The sequence below is a fragment of the Nannospalax galili genome, unplaced genomic scaffold (genome assembly GCF_000622305.1).
Source record: "Nannospalax galili isolate Female #2095 unplaced genomic scaffold, S.galili_v1.0 scaffold223, whole genome shotgun sequence".
Lineage (NCBI taxonomy): Eukaryota > Metazoa > Chordata > Mammalia > Rodentia > Spalacidae > Nannospalax > Nannospalax galili.
Genome location: NW_008348885.1, coordinates 840,426 through 860,264, shown reverse-complemented (window position 1 = coordinate 860,264; position 19,839 = coordinate 840,426).

The following is a 19,839-nucleotide window of genomic DNA, read 5'->3' as shown; positions in this document are numbered from 1 at the left end:
CTTTGTAGACTGGACACTGATTCAAGTCCATCTGGTGGGGTCTCCTCGGCCTCCTCGATCAAGAGGACAGGTGACCCACCACAATTACAGGACATTTTGAGAGATGCTCAGTCCACTGGAATTAGTCAACCTAGGAGGGCAAGGAGCAAAAACTGTCCTTCATGTCCCTCTGACCAAATTGTTATAGGCCTCAAAGTACGTCTGTTAAATATCCAAGAAGGTTAGTTCCACCAGTCTGGTACTTTTAATTACTGTCTGTCATGTAGCTAAATCTTGCACCATCATGCCCTGCTTCTAATAGTGCTTTTAAAAGGAAACATCAAAATAATTCTCCTTCCCATAGTTTTTTTTTTTGTTTGACTAGTTTGTCTACCTTCTTTTTTTATATTTCAGTGGAAAAGGATATTGTATTGATACCTATTTCAGGGAAACCATAAGTTAGCAACATTTATTGGAAAAGTTATTACATGAAATATGATATGTGCCCTTTGTGCAGATAAAGATAATTACCATAAGTTTTAGTGTCACAGTATTTTCAGAGGAAGATTCAAGTAGTCTAATGTTAAGTTCAAATAATATAGCTATGGAAATATTGAGATAATGTGATTCTATATATACTTATTTTTAATACTTTAGTATTTTTGTTTTAGGTGCATGAGTATATTCCCTGTATATATGTAAATGCATCTGTATCATGCAATGCCTGTGGAGGTCAGAAGAGTACATCAGATCCCCTGAAACTGGAGCTAAGGATGATAGTTGGCCACCATATTGGTGCCAGGATTCAAACCTGGGTCTTCTGCATGACCAGTCTGTGCTCATAATTGCTCAGCCATCTCTCCAGACTATGATTTTATATTTTAAGCTGCTCCTTTTTACATTTTTTGGAATCTTGACACTAAGAATCACAATAATATTTTTTAAACCAAGCACTGATTTATATTTCTATCTCTACAACATGATTATTCAGAGCAAGTGTCCTGGGTGGAGAAGGGGAGAAGGTGGAACCTCTGAGATCTCAGCTCACTAGAGCTGAAGGGATGTAGCCACAGATAAGCAGACTGCAAAGCCGAATGTATTAAATGCCATTAGACAAGTAAGGATTGGGTACCATGGGCATTCCCAAGACCTCTGTTCTGGGTTTGGTATCTGAGGAAAAGGACTCCTCTGAAGGTTAATCTGAAAGGCTTGTAAGGAACAAGCTGTGTGGAGAGCCAAAGTTAGGGCTTCTGTGTGGAGGAGAGTGACTGTCCCCTGCAGGAAGCTTGAGCCACTAGGGAGACCCTTCAACATAAGGATAGAGTTAAGGTTCTGTTTGTCAAGCTCTGAGGATTCACAGGATTTTTATGAAGGGAATGAGAGGATTAGGGTGGTGACCTGGCTTTCGGGCACCTAAAGGGATGGGTAGTAGTTAGAAGGCAAAACTAGGAGACCTGATCTGGAGGCAGCAGTGAGGGAAACAATGGTTGAAGAGATGAGGAAGAGGGCCAAGGAGCTTGATCCTAAGGGATATGGAGAGGGATATTGAATGAGTTGAATGTAGCTAAGGAGTATGGAGAAGTGAAAAAATAACTATATCTGTCAACAGAGATGACTTTAGTGTGAGTCAAAAAATAATTACTTTTAAAATGAAGAAAATGTTAAATTTTATTATGATTGGAAAAGATATAATGTAACATTACATATCCAATGCTTGACTTTCAGAAATGTGAGAAATAGAAATTTTGGGAGTCTCCTGGACCAATGTCACCAACCACTCAAAGGGACATCTCTTCTGGCACTGTGTTCCTTGCCACGCAGTTCCTAGGTGTACATATGCACTAATGTTTAGACAGTGTATGGGCATTTCTCATGGGGTTTTGGGGACATCACATTTTCCTCTGGCTCTCCTAACTTATCAAGATTTGTTCATCTCTACTCTTTTCCTCCCATCTGGCCTCCCTTCTCCCTTTCCAGCTCCAGCACCTTCTTTATCCTCATTCTCCCCCCAATAACTCCCCCCATCATCTCCCCTCTCCTGACTTCCCCCCCGCACCGACACTGTGGCCTCTTGCATGACCTTCCCTCCTCTCCTCCCTGCTGAACACTCCCACTTTCTCCATTCCCCACCTGGGAACAACTGTTCCCTTCTTTTGGGTTCTTTCTTTTCCTTAACCTCTGTGTTAAGGATTTTCCATTTTCCAGACTCCTGGTGTTATATCAGAATATATGTACTCACATTATAAGAAATATATATACTCACATTATATGGGATCAGTCCTACAATCTTCAAATGAGGAAGAACATACATCTCTTGCTTTTCTGCACTTGTGTTATTTCACTTAGTATAATACTCTCTAGTTCCAGCCATTTACCTGCAAATTTCATAATTTTATCTTTTACTGCTGAGTAGAATGCCATTGTGTAAATGTACCATATTTTCATTATCCATTCATCAGTTGAGGGACTTATAGGTTGTTTCCATTTCTTGGCTATTGTGAAGAGAACAGCAACTAACATGGATCTATAGGTATCTCCACAGTAGGATGAGTCCTTTGGGTACATGCCAAGGAGTGTTATAACTGGATCATATGGTAGGTTCAATTTTTAGTTTTTTGAGGGTGCTCCACACTACTTTCCATAGTGGTTGCATGAGTTTGCTTTCCCACCAGCAGTTCCTTTTTCTCCACATCCTCTCCAGCATTTGGAGTCTTTCATTCTCTTGATCTTAGCCAAGAGATCTTACCCCTGACTGGGGTAATATGGAATCTTAAAGTAGTTTTTATCTGCATTTCTCTAATTACTAAGGATGTTGAGTACTTTTAAAGGTGCTTCTTAGCCGTTTTTATTTCTGTCTTTGAGAACCCTCTGTTTAGATTTATAGCCCATCTTTTTATTAGGTCGTTTATTTTCTTGTTTTTTTTTTAATTCTTTGTATGTTCTAGATATTATTCATCTGTCAGATGTGTAGCTGGTAAAATTTTTCTCTTAGTCGGTGAGTTTCCTCTTCCCTTCCTTGTTTTTTTTTTTTTTCTGTACTAAAGCTTTGTAGTTTAATGAGGACCCACTTATTGATTGTTGACCTTAATGCCTAAAGAGCTAGTATCCGATTTGGAAAATCCTTTCCTATGCCTATGTCTTGGAGGGTACTGCCTGTGTTTTCTTCTAGCAGTTTCAGAGTTTCAGGTTTTATATTGAGGTCCTTGATCCATTTGGAGTTGACTTTTGTGGAGCGTGAAAGACAAGGTTCCAATTCCTTTCTTATGCAGGTGGAGATCCAGTTTTACCAACACCATTTGTTGAAGATGTGGTCTTTCCTCCATTGTGTGTTCTTAGCATCTTTGTTAAATATCAGGTGGCTGAAATAGCATGTACTCATGTTTAGGTCGTCTATTCTGTTCCATTTATCTGAGTCTATTTTTGTGCCAGTAGCATGCTGTTTTTATGACTGTAGCTCTGTAATATAATCTGAGATCTGGTATGGTGATCATCCAAGCATTTTTCTTTTTGTCCAAGATTGCTTTGGCTACCTGGGATCTTTTGTGAGTCCATATGAGTTTTAGGATGATTTTTTCATTCTCTGTGAAGAATGTCATACGTATTTTGATTGGCATTGCATTGAATCTATAAATTGCTTTTCATATGATGGTCATTTTAACAATATTTATTCTACCAATTCATGGGCATGGTAAGTCTTTCCATCTCCTTGTGTCTTCCTATATCTCCTTCTTTAGAAATTGTCATTATAGAAAATTTGAATGTCTTTGGTTAGGTTTATTCTTATGTATTTTTGAAGCTATTGTGAATGAGAGGATTTCCTTGAATGATTTTTCTGATTGCTTGTTATTGGTGTATAGAAAGGCTATTTATCTTTCTTTTAAATTTTTGTTTTTATTGAATTTTTGTGTATTTCATACAGAACATCTTAATCAGTCTTAATCATTTTTATGCCCCTGTTCCCACTGGCACCCTTCCATAGACCTCCCACTGGAATTCATACATTGTGCCATTTGAGTTACCTTTTGTAGCCAAATGCTCCTCAGTGGAAGTTCAGCTCCTGAGGTCTAGTCAACTTATCTATAGTCCCTCCCTTTAGGAAGATCAGCTTTTCCTCACCTAGTAGTAATCAGTTGCCAATATTTCTTCAGCTATGATTGGGGTCTGCTGTCCATTTCCCCAGCCCCAGTTCTATGATAGGTTTTTGTCTGCTTGAGTTTGCATGGGACTTGTGTGCACTGACACCACTGTTGTAGATTCATATGATCAGGGTCCCAGGAGCTTGCTGGACTCATTTCCATATGTTTGTGCACCTCCTTCCTGGCTCTTACAATCTTTCCATCCCATCTTCTACAATGGTCCCTTAACCCTGGGTGGGTGAAGTTTAATATAGGAGTCCTGTCCAAGAGCCAGAATTCTGCACACTCTTAATCTCTATGCTTTGGCCATTTGTGACCCTTTGTGTTCCTGACCCTTAGTTGCGTGATGAAGCTTCATTAATGAGAGTTTAGAGATTCATTAGTGTCTACTTCTTTATCCCAGTTCTATGTTCCATGAGCCTTATGTGTAGAGGTTGCATTGTAGATGTGTCACTTATGCCTGGGCAATTCATAGACACTGTGTTGTGGTATGTGATAATAGTCTCTGCTGCAAAAGAAGCTTTTTTGATGAGTAGTTATTGCAATATTTGTCTGTAAATGTAAGGATACATATTTTGCACATAGTAAGAAATCACATTAGTTTAGGGATATGACAGTCTTGGGATTTTGTTTAAGATCTATGACCACTCAAGCCATGTGTATTTGGTTATGTTTACAGTACCACACTTGAATTTCCTCCCACTGAGTGGGCTTTTAGTCCAATTCGGTAGCTGTCGATTGCACTCAAGATAAAAGTGCCACTACTGCACCAATGTCATATGCTGTGCTGACCATTGATGTGGTTATTTAGTCTTGAAGCTGATATTGGACCACTGATTGATGTTTTCCCTTGGCACTTTCATAGTACTCTCCAAAGCTATGAGAATGAGTGAGAAACACTACTGATTTTTGTAAGTTGATTTGTAACCTGCCACTGCATTGAAAGTACGAATCATTTCTAACAGTTTTCTAGTGGAATTTCTGGGATCTCATGTATAATGTCATATCATCTGCAATTAGAGATAATTTGACCTGTTCTTTTCTGATTAGTACTCCTTTATTTTCCTTCTTTTGTGTTATTGCTCTTGTAAGAGTTGCAAGCACCATATTGAAAAGTAGTAGAGATAGTGGACAGCCCTCTCTGGTTCCTCATTTTAATGGGAATCGTTCCAGTTTTTCTCCATTTATAATGATGTTGGCTATAGGTTTAATACAGCCTATTGCAAAACCTCTTAGTCATCTGCTAGAACTAGTACATAAGACCCTACTGCTGAAGACAAGATGTGCTTCAGATACAGGACTTGAAGCAATGGAGCAGGAACTGACATGGAGGCCTTCCACTGGAAATTTGGCTATCATAATGGTAGATGATAATATGCAAACTGCCAAGGGAGAAAAGCAATCAGTGGTCCAACCCAGTCCTAAAACCCAATAACCATAATGACTGGCATGGAAAACTACATGTATCAGTGCAGTAGTGGTACTGTTATCTGGGGGACTATCAACAGCTATTCAATTGGACTTAAAGCTCTTTCAACGGGAGTGAACTCATGAGCATCACTGTAAACTTAGCCAAATACACATGACAGAGGACATAGATCCTAAAGAAAACCCTATCTCTTTCATATCTATAGACAAATGAAATTTCTTACCATATGCTTAATATGGATCCTTATATTTACTGACATATATACCATATACCACTCATTAAAGAAGATTCTTTTTGCAACAGATGGAAGCTACTGTAGAATTCTACAACTGGTCAGACACAGTTTATATATTTGAGAGATGCCAAGTACTAGGTGATATATCTACAGTTGAACCTCTATACCTAAGGCTCATGGAACATAGTGGAAAAGGGGGTAGAGAAAAAACTAATTCATCCTTCAACTCTCACCAGTAAAGCCTCCTTATACAACAAAGTGCCCTGCACAGAGACTGCAGAGTGTGCATTCTTGGATGGAGCTCCTATATTGAACCTCACCTATCCACAGTTCAAGGACCATTGAGGAAGTGGGGGCAGAAAGATTGTAAGAGCTGGGGCTGGTTAATGAACACAGGGAAGCAGAGGGTTTCAGGTCACTGGAAGCTTGCATAAGTGAGCTTGTGGCAATGGTGGCATTGAGCACAGGACCTATGCCAAACTCAATTAAAGAGGGGCCAAGAGAGGAGGAGAGAAATGGGTGACAGGAAGGCCCTAGACTGAGAACTACTGGAGACTGATAGATACTGGATGAGGGAGAATGTACCTTAAATAAAGATCTCTAGATCCACTGACTAGACTCCAGTGAATGAATTTAAACTGAAGGACATGTTAGTAAAAATGCTTAGCTGGATGGGACTTAACATGTATGGCAGAATATATGAGGACTTGTGTGGGGATGGGGAGACATGGAAGGGAGAGAAGGGTTTAAATTTGTTTAGGAACTATTGTATGAAATTACAGAAGCTCAATAAAAAGTAAAATAATATAAAAAAGAAATTTTACAATTAGCACTATTGGAGATGTCATCTTCTGCTTAAGCAATATTGAGAAATCAAGGCAAATAGCTATTTTTCTGAGCATTTTCCAGAATCAGTTTTCCATTTGTTAACTCCTGGTGCAAAGGCTTTCTTCTCAGGGGTCGAGTGGCCAGCAGGCCTGCTCTCACATGCAGCTTCGTCACAGAACTTCTTCACAGCACTTGCTACACTTTGTGGGGTTTTTTTTTTTTTCTTTTTTAAAAAAAATTGTTTTTACTGATTTTTTTCCAAGGGGAAAAGCATTTTTTATTCTTTAGCAATAAAGGGCAAACATTATTTCCTGCTGTACAAATTATTCTTTACTATAGTAGGAGGAAAATAAAACCTTGCAAACACCAATTTCAGCATCTGACATTTTGATCTTAAGCTTAAATAAACCTGCAGATTAAAGGAGTGTGGGAACAGAGTGCAGGTTTGGGGTCCATTCAGCATTCACTGACTGAATAGAAGGAAAAATACTGAACAATTTTAAGTACAAAAATGATTTATATTCTTTAAAAAGTAACTGCTAAGAGGCTATTTAATTGTGTGGAATTCGGTTGGACAATCTGACGTAATTGAATGCTCCTTTTTCCAGCCCATGGTCTTACATGTATGACAAGAATCTCTCCCTGTCCTTGGCATGGTGTAGCTCATTTTGCTCTTTGCACAAGCATTCACATAGTGACCTGAATCCTCTCACCTCCTGTTCAAATTTTTAGAAGGGAAAACAAGTGAGATTTTTGGCTTTGGGTCTTTTTCTAAAAAATTATTTATTTAATAACAACATGATTAGAAGAAACATTTCATTATGACATTAACATATTCAATAACAATTTCCAGACCAAAGATGCATCTCTTTCAATATTGGCTGTAAATTTTTAGGTTCACAGTTGAATTAATACAGTAATACAATATTGAACTTAGTATAAACCCTGTAAGACTTAAAATTGAATGACGTTTTAACCTTTAAAAAAATCTCCATTTCATTTTAAAAATATACTGCTTCATACAGAAACACTTATTTTTAATGCTACTAACGCATAGGTGCTTGCACATGTGTCTTTAATCTCTATGTATCTGATTATTACTAGTCACAGTAGGTTATTTCTGAGATCTACCCAAGCATGGATATAAAATCATCGGGTAGATTTCTGTGGTAATGTGTTTCACCTCTACTGATTAACATGGAGCAAATTTTTACGCTTCTTCTTCAACTATAACTCATTTTTTCATTTGTTGGTTTTTTATGTATATTTCATACAGAACATCCCAAACAATCTTATCTATGTACCCACATCCCAAATGACACCCTTCCATAGTCTCCCCCCGCCCCACTGGAGCCCATGTACTGTCATCCCTGTTACTTTCCACTGTGTTGTCAGCGCCTCCAGCTGTTCTCCAGTGCTTGTCCATCCACTGAATCTAGTCAGCCTATCTAGAATTCCTAGTTTTAGGAAGATCAACTCTTCCCCATCTAGCAGCAATCAGTTGCCAATATTCATTTAGATAAGATTCAGGTCTGCTGTTCATTTTCCCAGTTCTATGCTGGGTTATTGTCTGGGAGTCTCTTGGGCCACCCTGGCTAACAACTCAAAGGAAGGTATCTCCTGTCTCATATTGTTTCTTGTTATGTAGCTTTTAGCTATACACACAGACTCTTAAAGAATTATATTGATCCCTTTAATCTTTGGTTATACTTTCCTTTTGGGTGTTTAAGATCATACAGTTGGCCCAGATAAACCAATTTATTTTTACTCTTAAGGTCGTTTGAGGATCTATTCCTCAGGAGTCACATGGGCCTGGGAGGTCGAGCGGACCTTTGACTTATCTTCACATAGATGGAACTGTTTTTACTGAATTTTTGTGTATTTCATAAAGAACATTTCAAACAATTTAATGATCTCTATACCCCCATCTGCACTGGTACCTTCCATTAGCCTCCCTGCTGGAACCCATATACTCTGTCATCCCTGTTAAGATGTTCCCCAGTGCAAGTCCATCCACTGAGGTCTAGTCAGCCTATCTACTAGAGTCCCTTGTTTTAGGAAGACCACCTCTTCTTCACCTAGCAGCAATCAGTTGTCAATATTTCTTCATATAAGGTCGGGGCCTGCTGTTCATTTTCCCACTTCTATGCTGGGTTTTTGTCTGCTTGATTTTGCATGGTACTTGTGTATGCTGCCACAATTGCCATAGAATCTTATGAGCAGGTTCCCAGGAGACTGTAGGACTCTGTTTCCATATGGTCATGCACCTCCTCCCTGGTTCTTACAGTATTTCTGCCCCCTCTTCCATGATGGTCCCTGAGCCTGGGGGAGGGGAGGCTGAAATTTAATAAAGGAATCCTTGATCTCTATGCTTTGGCCATTTGTGACCTTTTGTGTTCCCAGTGCCCCACTGCATGAGGGAGCTTCATTAATGAGAACTGAGAGATTCATTAGTATTCTCTTTACCCCCTGTTCTATGTCCCATGAGCCTTAGGTGTAGAGGTTGCACTGTAGATCTGTCACTTAGGCCTGGGAAATTCATAGACAATGTCCATGTGTGACCAGTTGAGGTACTTGGTAATAGTCTCCAACTGGTACAAATTGAGCTTCTTTGATGAGTGGTGACTGGGATATATGTCTGTAAATATAATGATACATATTTTTCACATAGTAAGAAATCACATTAGTCTAGGGATGTGACAGTCTTGGAGTTTTCTCTAAGATTTATGACCACTCTAGCCATGTGTATTTGGTTATACAGTGCCACACTTGAGTTTCCTCCCATTGAGTGTGTTCTTAGTCCAACTGGGTAACTGCTGATTGCACTCAAGATAAAAGTGACACTACTGCACCAATGTGATATGCTGTGCTGGCCATTGATGTGGTTATTTGGTCTTGAAGCTGATGTTAGACTATCGATTAATGTTTTCCCTTGGCACTTTCATAGTGCTTTCCAAAGCTATGAGAGCTAGCCTTCAGAGTAAGTGGTTTCGGGTCAATTGCAGCTCTATTGCTCCAAATTCTGTGTCCAAAGTAAGTTCTGTCTTCAGCAGTAGGGTCTTACCTTCAAGTTCTGAGAGTCCATTAAGGACTGTAGCAATAGCTTTAGAAATTTTAGGAGTCTCTTGAACCACCTTGGTCAATACTCAAAGGAAGTTTTCTCCTGTCTGCCACTGTTTCTTGTTATGTAGCCTTTAGCTATACACATAGACTGATGTAGAGATAATGTACATGTAATTTGTCATTAGGTTGTTGGACTAATATGACTGCCTCTGGTTTTTAAAAACTAGCTATGTATTATTTATCTCTCTTCTCTCTCACTGTCTTACAGTTCCACCATGGTTTCCCCATTTAAAGTGTCCCCACTTTCCCCATTTTTCCCTTGATTATACCAGTCTCCTATGGTCCCACCTCTCTTGAGCTCCTTCTTTCACTTTGTCTCCAAGATTCCTGTATAAGCCTCCCTCTCCCCTCCCATTTAAATAACCCATTTTTTTAATTCATTTCCTCCTTAGTAACTCCTGTCTCCTACTGTTCTTCTCTCTTAGGTTTCTTTTCTTTTCCTTTACCTCCGTGGTTCCCAGTCATCATTCTGGTTCTTGCAGTTATGTCTGGATACATACCCACTTATAAAGATTTGGTGCTAGAATCCACATATGAGGGAGAACATACGTTTTTGCTTTTATCAATCTGTGTTACTTCACTTAGTATAACAGTTTCTAGTTCCATCCATTTATCTGCAAATTTCATGATTTCATCTTTACCACTGAGTAGAACTACATTGTGTAAATGTACCACATTATCCATTCATCAGTTGAGGGGCACTTAGGTTGCTTCCATATCTTAGCTGTTGTGAAAAGAACAGCAAAAACCATGGATGTACAAGTGTCTCTGCAATAGGATGAGTCTTTTGCGTATATGCCTATGAGTGGTATGACTGGGTCAAATGGTAGGTTCATTTTAAGTTATTTAATAGTTCTCCACATTGCTTTCCATAGGATTTGCACGTTTCCAATCACACTAGCTGTAGATGAACATTCCCCTTTCCCCACATCCTCTCCAACATTTGGTATCATTTGTTCTCTTGATCTTAGCCAGTCTAACTGGTGAGATGAATTCTTAAAGTGGTTTTAATTTGCATTTCCCTAATTACTAATGATGTTGAACACTTTTTAAGATGTTTCTTAACCATCTTTATTTCTTCTTTTGACAACTTGGTTCAGATCCTTAGCCCATCTTTTAATTGGGTTACTTGTTTCTTGATTCTTTGTTATTTGAGTTCTTCATATATTCTAGATATGAAACCTCTGACATATGTGTCACTGGTGAAGATTTTTCTCCCACTCTGTTGGTTTTGTCTTCACTTCCTTGGTTGCTTCTTTTGATGTACAGAAGCTTTTTAGTTTAATGAGGTCCCACTTGTTAATTCTTTACCTTAATTCTTGAGCAATTGATGTCTGGTTTAGAAAATCCTTTCCTACACCTATACCTTGTGGTTATTATTTTCTTCTAATAGTTTCATGGTCTCACATTTTATATTGATGTCTTTGATCCATTTGGAGTTGACTTTTGTGCAAGGTGAAAGATAAGGGTCTAGTTTCATTATTTTACGGGTGGAGATCCAATTGTGCTAGCACCATTTGCTGAAGAGACTCTTTCCTCCAATGACTGAAATTGCTTGTACTCATATTTGGGTCTTCAATTTTGTTCCATTGATCTATGAGTCTATTTTTGTGCCAGTACCATGTTGTTTTTATGACTATAGCTCTGTAATGCAGTTTGAAATCTGGCATAGTAATTCCCCCAGCATTGCTCTTTGTGCTCAGTATTACTTTGACTATCTGTGGTCTTTTGTGCTTCCATATGAATTTTAAGAAGTTTTTTCTAATTCTGTGAAGAATGTCATAGGGGTTTTGATTGGCATTACATGGAATCTATAAATGGCTTTTGGTGCCATGGTATTTTCACAACATTAATTCTTTCAATCCATGAGCATGGGAGGTCCTTTCATCTTCTGATGTCTTCCTCAATCTCTTTTACAATTTAAACTTTTCATTGTAGAGGTCTTTAATGTCATCAGTCAGGTTTATTCTGAATACTCTTTATCCAATTTTTATTAGTATATAGAAATTTTACTGATTTTTGTAGATTAATTTTATAACCTGCCACTTTACTGAAAGTGTTACTCATTTCTAGGAGTTTTCTGCTGGAATTTTTTGTATCTCTTAGATATAATATCATATTGGCTGCAAAAATGGATAATTTGACCTCTTCTTTTCCAATTAATACTCCTTTAATTTCCATCTCTTGTCTTATTGCTGTAGCAAGGGTTTCAAGCACTATATTAAATAGGTGTGGAGATGGTGGACAGTTTTGTCTGGTTCATGATTTTAGTGGGAATGCCTCCAGGCTTTCTCCATTTTGAATGATATTGGCTGTGTGTTTGTTACATATAGCTTTAATTATGTTGCAGTTCAATTCCCTCTAGAACTTTTGACATAAATGCATGTTGATTTTTTTCAAATGACTTTTCTGCATCTATTGAGACGACCATATGATTTTTGTGTTTGAGTCCATTAATATGATTTATGACCTTAATTCCTTAATTGGCTTATGTATATTGAACCATCCCTGCATTTGTAGACTGAAGTCAAGTTTATCATGCTGGATGATCTTTTTGAAGTGTGTTTGTATGCAGTTTGAAAGTATTTTGTTGAGAATTTTTGCATCTATGTTCAATAAGGATATGAGTCTAGGATGTGGGGGTTGGATGATTGAATCAAGTTGTGGGAATTAAGGCACAGTGGGCAGAATCAAACTTACCAGGAAAAGGAGGCTCATCTCAGGAATCCTAGGCAGGTTGGGGGTGGAGATAGCCAGGGAAGAAGGCTGGTCTCAAGTGTACAAAGGCAAGTTGCGGGTGGGGGAAGGCTGTGAAGTCTTTAGGAAACTAGAGTGAAGAACTGGGTTGGATCTGGGCCAAGAGCATAGTCCAGAGGTCTGGGGTGCCAAGAGAAGAAGTGGGTCTGTGCCCATGGCTAGAAGGAGAACGCTATTTTTTCTTTTTAAAAATTATTTTTATTGGGCTTGGAGAGATATCTTGCAGAGATAGGTGAAGAGCACTTGCTGCTCTTGCAAGGGACCCAAGTTCTGTTTCCAGCACTCACATCTGGTGGTTCACACCCACCTGTAACTTCTGTTCCAGAGGATCTGATGGCTTCTGGCCTCTGGGCACCTGCACTCATGTGTACATACCCACTCCCACATACAAACACACATTTATAAAAATAGAGCTAAAAGCATTATTAAATACTCTTATTAAATTTGTAACATTGAATATATGTATGCAATATAGTGTGAACACATCCCACGCATTACCCTCTCTTACTCTCCCTTCATTCCTACAGTTTTCACTGGTATAATGCTACACTACACTTTGTATTTATAGATGTGTAATTATTGACTTGTTAGTTCTTTGATTTTTTACCTTTGCCAAAAGTATGAGGGGACAATCTTGAAGTTAAACTGTTGAAATGTCATCCATATTTGCTCCAATGTAAGGTATGCTGACATGTAGTGAAATAAATGAATATTAAATGGATGTGATCATACTAAATGGGAACCTGACCAAGGAAACTTTCATAGTTCAAAGAAACATGTTGGCTGTTGAATTTTATCCAATATGGGAATCTTAGCGTATGAAATAATTATGGAAGGAATATTAAAAGCTATCCTTTATGCTTATGAAGCATTGACTTTATTTGACACCTTAATTAATTGTACATAGTGTTACCTGGTCAAATTATACTCCTTCAGTGAGTAGGCAGGTGCTTTTTACTCCTCTTCCTCCTTCCAAAGGAAGGAAACAATTGTGTGGCTCAACATGGGCTCTCATCAAGATTGGGACAGAAGATAATTCTTAACTTGTGAGCAGAAATCCCTGGAGATGTTGTGGAGCTATTGAAAAAGTTTGCAACTATATGTATGTCCAGGATTGTCTGCTGACCATATACATTCATGAATATATATTGATAAGCTTCGTGAAAGCAGATATTTTGTGGTTGCTAAATTAAAATGCATCTCAGAAAAATTTATAATAGAGAGATAATTTAAGCCTGCTTCACATAGCAGATCTGACTACTTAGGGTGAATTTGACAATGTGAATTGGGGCAGTGATTTAATATTCAATTTAAAATTTTAAATTATATGTGGGTTTGTGTGTAGATATGTTCATGTTAGTGAGGGTGCCAGCAGAGGCCAGAAGTACTGGATCCCCTGGAGCTTGAGTTACAGAATGTTGTGAGCTGCTGGATGTAGGTACTGGGAATTGAACTCAGGTCCTCTGCAAGGGCAGGAAGTGCCTTAACTGCTGAGCCATATCTTCAGCCCCATGGTTCAGTTTTATTAAATAATATGCCAATCTTCCCAAATTAGTTGCACTGATATCCCACAAGCAGTGAATGAGAGTCCCTCATTCTCATCATTATTCTTTCCTTTTAAGATTCTCTAAACTTCCAGAAGTAAAATGGTATTATGAGCTTACTTAATAATGAGGTTGGATGTCTTTTAGGAGTCTTTATTTTTATTAGTCACTTAGTTATTCTCCACTCTGAAATGCCTGCTCATTTTCTATTGATTTATCTACTCTTTACTGACTTGTGTGAGTTCTTAAAGCACATTTTTGAGTTTTATCTCTTTTGTATGCATTACAAAACCTTCCTCTAGTTTGTTACTGTCCACTCTCTTCCCCTCTCTCTTTCTGTTGGTTCTTCTTTCCTCCTCCTCCTCCTCCTCCTCCTCCTCATCCCTCTCCTGATCCCTCTTCCCACCTTCCTCTTCTTCTTCTTCTTCTTCTTCTTCTTCTTCTTCTTCTTCTTCTTCTTCTTCTTCATACATATGATGGGGGGCATGCAGACGTCACAGCATACATGTAAAAGTCAGAGGACAAATTGGTGGAGTTGGTTCTCTCCTTTATGTAGGGTTCAGGGGCTGAACTGAAGAGGTCAGTCTTGCTCAACATTGACATCTTACTGGATCTTTATATCTTTTGATAAAAAGGAGTTATTAGTTTTATTTGCCAAATTCATCATCCTTTTGCTTTGTAGTTTGTACTTTTGGGGTCTGGAATAGTACTCCCCCCCTCTAGATCATAAAGGTATTCTTTTTGTTAAAAGTGTGAAAAATTTGTTTTCCACATTCCAGGTTTAATAATCCCAAAAGAATGAATTTTTGGTACTTTTTCATTTACTTGTGTTCTTGTGCTTATACAGTGGGTGCTCTATGGTTGCCATCTGCCACATATGAGTTATGATACATTCCAATGTATCTATTCAAATATAACAACTGTACAAATTAGAGCATCCAACTTTCATTCTGGAATAGATTTGTAAATTCAATCCCAAAATGGAATTGCATGACCTCTTGGAAGGTACCAGCATAGAGTTTTATGTATTTGAGACATTGCTTGCTAATTTTGTATTTTAATCTACATTTTCAAATTTGTCTTTTCAGTCTATAGTCTGCCTATCTTTCTTTCTTATCTGAAAGTGAATATTTTGTGAAAATGTGGGATACAGGGAATGACTCATGAGAACACTGAGATGACCCTACACTCATGAACACAACACTAAATGTACTTAGTGAGTTTATAAAAAGAACACATAAAGTTGGATGGTAAAGGTTATTGAGAATGGAGAGTGCCCATTCAGGCCTCGTGCTGGCATAGGGGCTGAGAAATTGGGGGACAGCCTGAGAGCACCTATATCCTGCCTCCACGTGGTGGTGAGCTTCACCTAATCACTCTGTACCAAGCCCCCTAACAGGGATTATGTGAGGCCCCTCCCAAGGTCCCTGGGAAGACCTCTGCCCTTTGGTAGGATAAGGCTGAGATCTTAGCAGACAGCCTGAGGGGGCCTATTCTGACCTCTATCAGTGTAGTGGCTAAGATCTCAGAAGACTGCCAGAGAGTGTCTGTTCTGGCTTTCCCCTGGCATAGGGGCTGAGAATTCAGTAGACCACCTAATGGTCCCAAAATCAGCCCCCTCTTAGGGAACTTCCCAAATTTTGCCTGAGTGAACCTGACTGGAACCTAACTTGGGCCTCTGTGGGAGCTCCTGAGTAGCTGATCTGAAGCAATCAGTTCTCTCCAAATAAAAACTGAGAAAACCTGAAACCTGGACCAACCAGCATTACATAACCAACAAAAAAGGACCAAGGCACACCAATAATACAAACAGGAGCAAACTTCAACTTAATTTTCATGCAAGAATCACAAAGAACAAAAGAAATTAACATGCCAAAATCACAAGGAAAGAATAAAAAAATGGAAAGCGAAAACACTATATGCCAAGAAAACTTCACCAGTCCTATAGAAGAGTTCTAGAAGGAGGATCCCCTAGAGATAACCCAGGACACAGAATTTAAAAGAACAATCATAAATATGATCAAGGAATTCAATGAATTTAAAGAACACATGAACAAACAAATCAAAGAACTAAAAGTAGATAGTGATAGACTTCTGAATGAATTCACAAAAGAGATAGAAACATTGAAGAAAACTCAGTCAGAAATGAAGAAGGAAGTGAAAAATTCAATAAACCAACTTGAAACAACAGGGGAAAGCCTCACCACTAGAATGAATGAAAAAGAAAACAGTATATCAACAGAATAAAAATGAAGAACTGAACCACTCAAGCAAAGATTATGAAAAAAAATTTAAAACACAGGAATGGAATATGTAGGAGATGCGGGACACTATGAAAAGACCAAATCTACATATCATAAACTTAGAGGAAGGAGAAGAATTTCAGGTTAATGGTATTGAACAGATCTTAAATAGGATTATAGAAGAGAATTTCCCCAAATTAAGGAAAGACTTCCCCATACAAATACAAGAAGCACATAGAACACCAAATAGACAGGACCAGAAAAGAAACTCCCCACAGCATATCATACTAAAAACATGAAATGTACAGAACAAAGAGAGAATACTGAAAGCAGCAAAAGAAAAACAAGTCACATATAAAGAAAAGTTCATCAGAATTACAGCTGACTTATCAGTGCAAACTATGAAAGCCAGAAGAGCCTGGACCAAGGTATTTCCAGTTCTAAATGACAATAGCTGCCAGGCCAGAATGCTCTACCCAGCAAAAAAAATGTCTATTATAGTTAAGGGGGAAAGAAAAATATTTCATGACAAAAATAGGCTGAGAGAATACATGCCCACAAAACCAGAAACAAGTAGCCTGAAAGAATACATGTCCAAGAAACCAGCCCTTCAAAGAATACTTGAAGCAATAAGAAGAATGGAGAAAGGAATAAGTATACCCTAGGGTCAAAGAAAGAAAGTAAATAAAGGTATAATTGAGGAAACAAAATTACACAAAGAACGCAAACAGCAAAATGATGGCAACTGATAAACATCTTTCAATAATAACTTTAAATATCAATGGACTGAACTCCCCAGTCAAAAGACACAGGCTAATTGAATGGATTAAGAAACAAAATCCATCTTTTATTGTCTGCAAGAAAAGCATCTCACCTTCAAGGACAGGCATTACCTTAAGGTGAAAGGATAGAAAAGAATATTCCAAGAAAATGGCACTAAGAAACAAGATGGGTTGCAATTCTAATCTGACAAAATAGACTTCAAAGTAAAACTAATCAAAAGATAAAAAAGGGTCACTTTATTTTGATCAAAGGGTAAATTAACCAAGAAGATATTACAGTCCTGCACATATATGCACCAAATTCTGATGCACTCAAATTCATAAAAACAATATTACAGGACTTTAAGACACAGATTAACCTCAACTCAGTAATAGTAGGAGACTTCAATACTCCACTGTCTCCATTAGACAGGTCAAGTGGACAAAGAATGAACAGACTTCTGAATTAAATGATACCATACATCAATGGAATATTCTTCTGAATATTCCACCCAAGCACCAAATAATACTTTCTACTCAGCACATCATGGAAGGTTTTCAAAAATTGGCCACATACTAGGGCACAAAACAAACCTCAGCAAATACAAAAAATTGAAATAATTCAATGAATTCTATCAGAAATGGATGGATATATAAAATTATGGGAACCACCAAAGTTAAACCAAGAAGAGATTAACATTTTAAACAGACCCATAATATATAAAGAAATCAATACAGCAATACAAAGCCTCTGGATTTAAAAAAGCCCAGGCCCAAATGGATTAACAGCAGAATTCTACCAGACATTTAAAGAAGACCTCCAATCCATGTTACTTAAATTATTCAAAATGATAGAAACAGAGGGAGAATTCCCAAGTTCGTTCTATGAAGCCAGCATCACTCTAATACCCAAACCAATACACAAACAAAAAAGAAAACCATAGATTAATATTCTTAATGAACATACATGCAAAAATTCTCAACAAAATACTTGCAAATCACAAATATACATCAAAAAGATCATTCACTGTGGGGGGATTACTATACCAAATCTCAAGTATACTGCAGAGCTATAGTCATAAAAAACAGTGTGGTACTGCCACAAAAATAGACACATAGATCAATGGAAGATCACTGAAGACCCAAACCTGAGTACACACAATTTCAGCCATCTGACAGTTGACAAACATGCCAAGAACACACAATGGAAGAAAGACAACATCTTCAACAAATGATGCTGGCAAAACTGGATCTCCACCTGTAGAAGAATGAAACTGTATAAGAATAAAAGATCTTTATCTTTCACCTGGCACAAAAGTCAATTCCAAATAGATCAACAACTTCAATGTGAAACTGGAAACCCTGAAACTATTAGGAGAAAATATTGGCAGTAACTTACAAGATGTAGGTGTAGGAAAGGATTTTCTAAATCTTACAGAAGTTGCTCAGGAATTAAGGTCAACAATCAACAAGTGGGGCCTCATTAAACTAAAAATCTTCTGTACAGCAAAAGAAACAATTAAAAAAGTGAATAGAAACCAAAGAGTGGGAAAAAATCTTCACCAGTGACACATCTGACAGAGGTTTAACATTCAGAATACATAAAGAACTCAAAAAACAAAGAAGAAGCCAAATGACCCAATTAAACAATGGACTAAAGATCTAAGCAGAGTTCTCAAAGGAAGAAATAAAGATGACTTAGAAACATCTTTAAAAGTGTTCAACATCATTAGTAATTAGGGAAATGCAAATTAAAACCACCCTAAGTTTCACCTTACCCCAATCAGACTGGCTAGGGTCAAGAGAACAAATGATACCAAACGCTGGCAAGGATGTGGAGAAAGGGGAATGCTCATTCACTGTTGGTGGGACTGCAAACTCATGCAACACCTATGGAAAACAGTGTGGAGAACTCTTAGAACACTAAAATTGAACCTACCATATAACCTGGTTATAACACTCTTTGGCATATACCCAAAGGACCCATACTATTGTAGAGAACCTTGTACAATCATGTTTGTTGCTGTTCTTTTCACAATAGCTAAAAGATGGAAGCAATCTAAGTGTCCCTCAACTTACAAAAATGTGGTATGTTTACACAATGAAGTTCTATTCAGCAGTAAAGAAAGATGAAATAATGATATTTGCAGGTAAATGGATGGATCTAGAAACTGTTATACTAAGTGAAGTAACACAGACTCAGAAAAACAGATGTATGTCCTCCCTCATTTGTGGATCCTAGCACCAAATCCTTAAAAAGTCTATGTTCTTTTAATAAGATGATGTTATACAGCACTCTTTTGCAAAATAACTACCATCATCATGACATCAGCTGTGCCTGCTTGCTAAACCTCGTCACAATTGGGCTTGCTGACAGTTGTGCTCCTTCATTCAAGGAGGGGCAAATGGGGTCATTTGACCCTCACTGGAGTATCCTGCCATTCTTCCCAGCCAACTGCATGTAATTTGGCCCTAATCACACATAGTCTCTTGGGTTTGAGGAAGGCTAAAGTATATAATATGGGGAAGGCTAGGAAGAGAAGGCTTGATCTATGCTGGGTAAAGGTTCTCCAGTGTGCATACCCTCAGGTCACTCATATACATCAGCAACCCCTCAGTCATCTCTGTAAATAAGCTCAGTAAATTCACTGGTTTTCCAAGAAAACTTTGATTAAACATTGGTTTGACATCAGAACCTTAAAAGGGGAAAAGCATTGCTTAGTATCCCCAGGAAAAGAATTCTCACAACAGATGGAAATCTTATTTGTTAATTTTATTATGTCTCCTAATTATTAAAAAAGAAA